Source organism: Capsicum annuum, chromosome 3 (genome assembly GCF_002878395.1).
Source record: "Capsicum annuum cultivar UCD-10X-F1 chromosome 3, UCD10Xv1.1, whole genome shotgun sequence".
Taxonomy (NCBI): domain Eukaryota; kingdom Viridiplantae; phylum Streptophyta; class Magnoliopsida; order Solanales; family Solanaceae; genus Capsicum; species Capsicum annuum.
In genome coordinates this window covers 25,489,617-25,500,026 of record NC_061113.1, presented here as the reverse complement: position 1 = coordinate 25,500,026, position 10,410 = coordinate 25,489,617, and the positions used below count along the sequence as shown (strand labels likewise).

General features: G+C 38.3%; 1 non-coding gene across 1 annotated transcript; it reads right to left on the bottom strand.

Annotated features, from left to right (window-relative positions):
- Positions 1 to 6,821: 6,821 nt before the first annotated feature.
- Positions 6,822 to 6,928, bottom strand: LOC124897356. Its single transcript, XR_007054078.1, has one exon. It is a non-coding gene; the product is annotated as a small nucleolar RNA R71 (small nucleolar RNA).
- Positions 6,929 to 10,410: the final 3,482 nt, after the last annotated feature.

Here is a 10,410-nt window from a genome sequence, read left to right as displayed (position 1 = left end):
AATTAGGCCTTAAATTAGGATATGTAGCTGGGCCGTGAAAGTAGAGTCCGAAGGACTAACACTGGAAACCGCACTACCCGGTGTAGGTGTCTATATATCAAGAGCTTCGAGTCCCCCGAATTGATATATGAATGGGAGGTTCGAGTCCACCATATTGTATACATTGGTGCTTAAGTGACCTTGATTATGTCAGGAGGTCTGAGTCCCTATATAGGCATATCCAGTTATGGATATTCTCTTATTTGTGCGGCTACAAGAATTGAGGGCCTTCCAGCTATGGGAGAGTTGGGCCCATATAGCCCGTAGTTGCCTTGTTCTATAAAGGTTATGCTACACAGCCTAAATTAAGGTTTTCAATATTCATGCTAAGCCTTGTTCCCTATCCCAACATGAGATATGTGTGTATGTGTGTGATTATACATGGTTATGTGATTTTGTTTTGAATAATGGCAATATTTTATTTCTCTATCCCTGAGTAACATACTAGCGCTCCAACTGCTAATTATCTCTGGAAGTTGTATCCTTATGAGATTCAGGCACCAAAATATCTTCTACTTTACAATGTAGTGATTAGGTGTTCGAGTGGTTCGTGAGTTGGCTTTGAAGTGGTGAGCTTCCATACTTTGCAAGTCTTCATTTCATGGTCTTTATATTCTATGTCTTAGACTTTGTTTAGAATCTATTTTGTCTATTGTCGGGGGCATGTCTCGATATTTTATTGACTTCAATTTATAGAGGCTTTATTTGATTACTGTGGTCTTGGGTGTGTTGTGGTTTGGTGAATTGGTTTGGTGATGGGCGGTTGTCTGTACTCGGTGGTTGATATAGATATTTCATGACATAACATTAGTCTTGTCTTTATTCTATCTTGTTATATGTTTGGAATTCTTCCAACACTTAAGGTTGTTATGTTAGGTTGGTTAGGTAAAGGGGGTGATCTCCGATCCATGTGGGACTTAAGATACCAAGTCACGGCCAGGCCATGATTTGAGTCATGACATTATAACCCTAACCCAAATTGTGGGAAATACTTCGGCGAGTTTCTTGTTGGAAATTCCAAAAGCATTCCACCAATCTTTGAGTATTTCGAAGAATCTGGATGTGAACTTCCAGAGTATCATGCATTTCTTCCGTTTAGCTAGATTCTTCGTTGCCATCCAAGTGTAGAAGTCCTGGATCCGCTAAGGCTAGGTTGAAATCTTGATGTCGTCAAGAGTGAAGGTGTTAAATATGGTTCCCATGGATTTCCTTATCGGTGTACCTAGATCTGGCCTTATTTATGGGATTGGATAGTCTGTCATCCCATCTTGGTCATCGATAACATCGGAGACCTCTGGTTCCTAGGAGTGGTTCATTATATTGGTGGATAGTCTTTCTCTGGAGATTTAATCGAGGATTAAGGAGTGTCCTCAATATATTCCCATAAATCAACAGACTCTTCGCTATCTTCCACATGTCCATCGGCTTGAAAGTTATCGCTGATGTCAGAGTATGCCATTGCATCAAAAGAATCTTCTTTACTTAAAGCAGGACTAATGGGATCAGCATCCTAGATCTGTTCATTGCACTTTAGAGATTCTTCAACTGGATTAAGGACTGTTGTGGCTTGTGGATCTGGAATGGCATCATCATTGACATTCAAGCCATACCAATTTGGGATGACCTGGTCTGGATCAGTATCTGGATCACGATGGGACGGTAACCACTTGTGATTCAAAAGTCCATCATTCAGCAAGGCATTTTATTCTTTATCTTCATATGGCACTTTTGGATCGTGTATTAATAGATTTTCATCTGGGAAGGTGATGTCATGGTCCTAGATCATTATGGTCCCTTTTTCTGTGTCGGATTCCATTTTCTTTTCGGATTGCTTCTGAGTTTTATCGGCTTTTCTTTTGGAAGCAATGGCATTTTTTCTTTCCCATACATACTTAGAAATGTCAAACTCCTTTTTATCTTGAGAACCTGGGGATATAGGCATATAAGAGATTAAAGTAGGGGTGGGAAAGATATGGCTCATCTTTGGTGGAGGGTATATATATGGTGACACGGGGAATAGGGTTTGCTTTGGTAGTGAGCTATGGGTTCTCTATGGATGAAACACATCGTGTTTAAGCTGCTGGATTTGTTCTTTCAGAGAAGTCATTTCCTTCTGTTATTTGTCTAAGAAATGAGACAGCGAAGTGCCTGGCGGACATATATCATACTGCATTGATTGGAGCCTGAGTTCCAACTGCTGGATAAGTCCGTCATGCTGAGTGGATGTCTGTTCTGCTCTCTTGTTCATTCCTTTAACTTTGCTTTCCAACTTATTCTAAGAGTGAGAAATATTCTTCACGACTTAATTGATGCTGGATAGCATCCTTTTTTGACACATGGCATTTTTAGATTGCCAGTTAAGTGTTTCTTCGGTGTCGCTGAGGGGCATCTTCTCTTTGAATAGAAGGATAACAGTTTTAGTAGGTATCTTTGTAGTGTGGCTCATGTTATCCTTTTCAAAGGGTTTGTTTGGTGGGAAATCATCTAAGTAACCGGTGCTAGAGTGAGACATCATGAACAGTTTGGTTGTAGGTTATTTTATTTACTTTGGTTATGGTAGGTTTAGCTTGTGGTGGAGTGGGTAAGGTATCTCCTTGACACATGTGGCATCTGCAATTTGACTTCCACGAAAAGTGTCCAGTGAAAGGAAATTTGCGCCACACAGTATATCGACAATCATGATTGAAGTAGTGTATCCAATCATGCTCTTCTATATAGCTATTTAGGAACCAGCTACAAACTTTGGGTCACCTACTAATGGAAGGTCATTGGAAGGCTGGTACATATGGATTGAGAAGGTGGTTTTGGGAGGCTTTTTCAGGTGTGAGTGGTTGAAACTGATCGTGACGGTATTGTTGCTCCTTCTAGCAAAGGTTGGCTTCATAGACATGAGAGGTTGAGGATGGTCTCTCAACTACTTGTAGTTTGTGACCCGTGAGTCTGGGAGTACTTTCACAAGTTCATCTCAAGAGATCTGACTTAGGATCTGAGTACACTGAGTGGTTCTATTAGTGGAATCTATGTTTCAGAACAAAGCATAGTCGCCACCTGAAAGGACAGATCCATAGCATAATTCCAAACTTGCCAAGATACCTGGTAGAGGAGAATTGCCTGAATAGCATCTCTGACCTGCGAAGCTCTGAGAATCTGGACCTAGATTTTCAACGCCTTCATCAGATACGGATCGATGAGGGATATGTTGAAGCTGGGGACTATAATGACAAATACTATCCAGGTGTTTAGCGTGATTTCTGAAGTACCTAAGTTGGCATATTGGTATTCGTTGTTCCTGGTATAAAGGAGTGAAAGACGCACCTCTATGGGTTGGCCTTTTCTTCCATGATATGACAATGCAACCCTAACAGCACCAAAGTGAATATGGGTGAAGCCTTGGTTTCTCCACTGTCATGGAAAATCTTTCGGCATTTGTAGAGTATTGAACTATTCCTCCTGAGTAGCAAGAATATAATGCTGGTCAAGTTTTGAGATAGCAACATATTCTTTAACTCCCTTCGATCTCTGCTGCACTAAAGAATGGATCTGTAGCCATAGGTTACATGCCTTCTTTGCAAAGGCAGAGAGGGGTTTAGGAGGGTAGATGTATTGAAGATATCTTCTGTTCTGGTGGTAACACATCTACTTCGTATAGGTAGTCATATTTACATGACAGAGTTTTGGTAACAACAAGAGACATATTTACCCGGGCTAGAGATTTACAGGAACTAGACATGCTTGAAGAAAAAGACTCAGGGAAGACATATTTTTGTATTTTCTAGACTATAAAGATTCGATGTATTTGTTCTAAATCTCTAGGGAAAAGACTCAATAAAATGAAAATTTTTTAGGGTTTTTGTGAATAATAAGACTCTATATTTGTGCTAAGGATTTATGGACAGGGCACAACTAATATTTGTTCTAAAATCTAATAAAAGTAACTATGACTTGATTATGTACAAGACGCAGAACACTATAACTAAGAAACACTGACTCTAATAATGAAAATGAAACTATGACTCAAATATGTACAAGACTTTGGTTGTTTGGAAAATGAAAACTAAGGACGCATCTAAGAGTAGAATCTGAGACAAATAAAATAAAATTCTAATGACGGCTTACGTGTTTGCAATCAACAGAGGTGGATGCAAACTCCTACTTCTTCCCTACCTCCAGGAGTAGGGATGGCTCTGATACTAAATAGATGGAGAGACAGAGGGGCACAGAGAACTACCGGCGAGAGTAGGCGCCAGCTTTATTGCTAAAGCAAGTCGGCTTTATGGAGGAGTATCTCAGTCATAAGATAGTTGTTGTGTGTCAATTAAAATCTTTGATTTCGTATGTCATACCACCTAAATAGTCATGAAACCATATTTCATGTTGGAAAGTTTTGAGTCTGTTGCTTGCCGCCTAGCTGCTATTGCCGGTAGTCCTCTATGCACCTCTAGGAATTTGTAAATTAAACTAGTCGTGAACTACTGCATGATAAAAGAGGAATTTGAAACATGATCTTGGGCATATTTATATTTTCAAAGAACCAATATGCACCCAGATTTAGACTTGTTTCGAGAACTTTGATGTAAATTCTTGAGTATATTTCAGCTTTAATTTGTTTCGTGTCTAATGGATATGATTAGTGATTTCAGTCTAAAATCTTGAAGAATTGGACGTAATTAGATACAGTGATGATATGGAATGATTGAAGTAATAAAAGGTATTGAAATATAGCTCAAAAAGACAAGCTGGAGGTCAAAAATTCACATTTGCAGAGTCTCCGCATCGCGTCGACCACCAAAATGATGTTGGTCAAATTCCAGTAGAGGAGCGCTAAAGTGGCTCTTTGCGAAGATGCTCAAATTCCCATTTGGAAAAATCCAGTGTTGGTCCGTGATTATGGTGCATCGCGAGGAAGAAGAAAGTCACAGTTATCACTTTCCAATATAGGTTTGTGATTTCACAGCGTTGCGGTACAGGCCCAATTTCCAATTTATGCGACCTGGAAGTTTAGCACATCATGGAGAAAGGATATTTCACAATTCTCTAAATCCAGTGGCTCACCGCGATAGTGGCGTGTCGCGGTGAGGGTGCATTTCACAATTTCACTAAATAGTGGAATCTGCGATTTCCTAGATTTTGATAGGAAATGGCATTTGATGGCATGGCACGACACACCGTCAAGAAAATTCGGGAAGACTTTTAGTATTTTATCTCATCTATAAAAGGAAAAATCCAAGATGATTTGGGGCACATTGGCAAGCATAGCAGCGGCAGAAAAGCAAACAGTTCTCTCTTTTAGGTTTCTTAAACATTCTTTTCAACTGCTTCACTTCAAGATTTATTCTTGGTATGATTAATTAATTATTTTGGATGCTGAATTCAAATATGAGTGGATAAATACCCTTGTTCTGGGGTTGAGGCCAAGAACATGATTCCTCTTTGATATTCTTTATAGTAGTTTATTTTTGGATTATCATCTGGGTTGTTCTTAATTTCTTGAGCTTACTATTTTAATGAGTGGACACCATTAGAATACATTTATATTTCTATGTGAATCTGGGAGGAGAATCGTAGGATAGAACGAAGAAATTAGGGAGCAAGGTTCTTACCCTTTTATAAAATAAGGGGTTTGAATTAGCATCTAGGATAGGGATATACCTAAAAACCTTATTTGGTTCAGTTGCAACAAAATTACTTTATGAATCTAGAAGAATTGTTGCATCTTTGTAGGAGTTGTAGCTGTAATATTTTATAGAGAGAAGATTTAAGTTGGGCGACCAAAAATCATAGCCAAAACCTTGCAAACCAACAATCCGATAACCAATTAGACAACTATGAGAATAAAGATTTGTATGACTATTTGGAAAGTCTCAACCCTGGAATTCTTATCATTATTGTTTACAACCGTTGCTTTCTCTGCTCTAGTCATAAACTTTTATTACTTATTTATTAATTTATATTTTTATTTTAAATTTCAAAATCATCTTGATACTTTACAACACTTAATTCTCATTGTCTAGAATAATAAGTTGGTTAAATTTCTAGTTGCTTAGTCCTCGTGGGAACGATAGCTGATTGTCTAAATCACTATATTACTTGTACTATCACTTGCGCTTGCATTTACATTTAAGTCACAACAAGTTTTTGGCGCCATTGTCGGGGACTAGCATAATTAGTGAATTGCTAAATTTTTGGTTTATGATATTAAGTTTAAGTGTTAACAATTTGATCTTAGTGGCTGAATTTTTGCAGGTTTAGCTGAAGATAAGACTGGCGAGAGATAAAGAGTTGTTAGAGACTTTTGCTGAACCAGAACAGATCTTTCAACAAAGGCAAAGAATGGCTGAACAAAGAAATGGTCGAGTCGATCCAAATGCTGGAAATGTCCCACCTCTAGTTATTCTAGTGTGCTTGCTCAACCTGCTGCTAGACAGGTTCCTGAGGTGGCAATCCCACTCACGAACCATGTGACGAACAGTATTCACCAGCCCGAACCTGGTAGTCGATTTGAGTTAAAGAAGAATATGGTGCAATTGCTGAATTCAGTAGGGCAATTTCATTGCCTTTTACATGAAGATCCACAGTAGCACATACAGACCTTCCTGGAAATATGTGATACTTATATTCCTGAAGGGGTGAGTTCTGATTATGTCAGATTGACACTCTTTCCATTCTCTTTAATGGGGGAAACAAAAAGGTGGTTACATGATGAATCACCACTCTCCATCACTTCATGGGAAGATCTATCTTGTAAGTTCCTTATTTGATTCTTTCCATCTAGAAAGACTACACGCTTGAGGTGCGAGATCTTTAGTTTTAGATTGAAAGAAAGAGAGAATATCTACCAAGCTTGGGAGAGATTTAAGGGTATGCTCACAAATTTCTCTCACCATGTCAGTCAAATAATGTTCTTGTTCATACTTTTATTGAGGGATTGGAGCCCAATACGAAGATTCTCTTAGATTCAGCAGTAGGTGGACAGGCTCTTGAAAAGACTTATGAAGAATCGTACATATTGCTAAATTAGATTTCACAAAGGAACCTTGACTGGCATGCTGACTCAAGGAGTTCTCCTAGGAAAGTTGCAGGCGTATTGGAGGTAGAACAGTTCACTGCATTACAAGCTAAGATCGCAGCAATGCAAAATCACATGATTACTCAGCTTAATATAATAAAGTTGGGTGTTACACAAATAGCAGCCACAGCAAATGTAGTCCAATAGGAGAATTCTTGTTATGAGGTTTGCAGAAGTGGTGAGAACACATTAGATGAATGTTCTGTTAATCCAAATTATACTAAATATGTCGGAAATGTGAATTGGCAGGGACTACAGAATTTCAGAAATATTTACAACCCAAATTGGAGGAACTACCCAAATTTCTCATAGGGTGGAAATCAGGATCAAGGAAACAATTAGTATAAGCCCCCAGTGCAACAAAATTAACAGCAGGTGCAATAAAATCAGAATACCACTCCAACTGTAGAAGAGATGATGAAGCAGCTTTTTGCGAATTAGGCATATTTTGCAGCAGATTTAAAGAATCAGCAGTTGATTACAAAGAATTTAAAGCTACAAATTAGGCATATTATGGAAGTACAAAACACAAGACCTCAAGGAGGTTTGTTTAGTAACACAAAGGCAAATCCAAAGCAGGTGAACATTGTTACAATAAAGAGTGGTTTGCAGTTTAAGGAAGTAGAGCTTACAAAGGATAATCCCACAATGGTTGATGATGAATCAAATAAGAAAGAGGAGACCACAGTCAAGGATAAGGGTGCATATTAGGAAATGCAAGTGGAGAAACATACTTTACCATTACCATTTCTTCAAATGCAACGAAAGCACTTAGAGGAAGCAATCTACAAGAAATTTTTGAATCTCTTAAAAAAGGTTCAAGTAAATCTTCCTTTGGTTGACATTCTACAAAGCATGATGAAATATACAAAGTATTTAAAGGATATAGTGACAAATAAAAATTGGTTGACAGAATATACGACAGTTGTACTTACTCAAGAGTGTACATCGAAGATACAAAACAAACTGCAAACAAAACTGAAAGATTTGGGCAGTTTTACCTTGCAGACCACTATTGGACAGGCTATAAGTTCTCGTGGAATATGCAATTTATATGCAACCATCAACCTTGTACCCACCTCTTAGTTTAGGGAGATAGGTCTTAGAGTCCAAATCCCATAACTATTATATTACAGTTGGCGGATAAGTCTCTTGCTAGGCATAATGGTATAGTTAAAGATGTATTAGTATAAGTGGGGTCACTGATCTTTCCTATAGATTTTGTTATTCTTGACTTTGAAGCTGATCCAGTTGTTCTATTTATTTTAGGATGACCCTTCTTAGTAATGGGACAATCACTAATTGATGTAGTAGCGATGAAAATAACGATACGAGAACATAATAAGGTAGAGGTGTTTGATGTATATAAAGCATTGAAATTGCCATCTATATATGAGGAGTTGTCATCTATATCGGTTATTGACCTTTCTTCTTAGTTGCATTTGTTGTTGTCTGATGATCCATTAGAGCGAGCCTTGATAGGTCATGATCTTTATGGAGATGTAAAGGTGCTGGAATTGGTCCAAGTCATGAATTTGGCAATGATTGAGATGAGAAACTTGCCTTTCGAGCCATTGAATAGGCCAATTGGGCCATCTCCCAAGGCCTCAGTTGAAGAAGCTCCTAAACTGGAGCTTAAGGTTCTCCCTCCATATTTACAATATCTTTTTCTTGGTGATCAAGATACTTTGCCTGTTATTTTGTCTGCAAGGTTATCAGATGTACAAGTAAAGAAATCCATAGTAGTTTTATAGAGGAGAAGAAAGGTGATTGGTAGGCAAATGTCTGATATTATAGAAATCAACCCAGTATTTTGCATGCATAACATCTACATAGAAGAGGGTTACAAACTGAGAGTGCAGAAACAAACAAGGTTGAATCCTATGATAAAGGAGGTGGTCAGAAAAAAAGTGATCAAGGAGCTAGATAGTGGTATTGTCTACCCAATTTTTGACAATAAATGGGTGAATTCAGTGCACTATGTACAAAAAAAGAAGGATGACTGTGGTGACTAATGATGATAATGAGTTGATCCCCACACGCATGGTGACTGGTTGAAGGATCTGTATTGACTATCGGGTGTTGAATGAAGCCACTCGTAAAGATCACTCTCTGATTCCATTCATTGACCAAATGTTGGATAGATTGGCAGGGAAAGAGTATTATTATTTTCTAGATGGGTACTCCGGCTACAATCAGATAATCATAGCATCGGAAGACTAGGAGAAGACCACTTTCACTTGTCCATACGATATATATGCATTCAGACGCATGTCCTTCGGCCTCTGCAATGCACCTGCTATATGTCAGAGATGTATGATGGCGATTTTCTTTGATATGGTTAAAGACTTTGTGGAGTTATTCATGGATGATTTCTCTATGTACGGTAACTCTTTTGATAAGTGCTTACAGAATATTGACAGTGTCCTAGCTCGATGCGAAGAAATGAACTTGGTGCTAAATTGGGAAAAGTGCCACTTTTTGGTTAAGGAAGAAATTTTCCAAGGCCATAAAGTGTCATGTAAAAGACTTGAAGTAGATAGGGCAAAGGTGGATGTGATTAAAAAGTTGCCACATCCAGTTACAGTCAAAGGAGTGCAGAGCTTTCTTGGACATCCAGGTTTCTACAGGTGGTTCATCCAGGATTTCTCAAAAAATGCAACCCTCATGTGAAAATTATTAGAGAAAGAGGCTAAGTTCGAGTTCGGGGATGATTACCAAAAGCTTTTGAAAAACTAAAGAAGAATTTGACAGAAGCACCAATTCTGATCGTACCAGATTGGAAGTAACCATTTGAGCTTATGTGTGATGCTAGTGACGTTGTTGTGGTAGCGGTTTTGGGTCAAAGAAGAGACAAGGTATTTTGCTCAATCTACTATGCTAGAAAGTATTTAATGATGCTCAAGTTAACTATATGATTACAGAGAAAGAGATATTGGCATTGGTGTACACATTTGACAAGTTTAGATCTTACTTACTTGGCACTAAGGTCACTGTACATACTGACCATGCTGCCATTAAGTATTTTCTCAACAAGAAGGATGCGAAGCCTAGACTGATTAGATGGATTTCGCTACTACAAGAATTTGATTTTGAGGTTCGAGATAAAAAAAGAGCTGAAAATTAAGTTGTTGACCACTTGTCACGGCTGGAAACTCGAAACCATATTGTTGATGACTCTCTAAGTATTAAAGAAGAGTTTCCAGATGAAAATTTGTTGTCTTTAGATGCATTTGAGCTCCCATGGTATGCTGATATTATGAATTTGATAGCTTATGAGGTGTACCCTCCTGAGGCCACCACAC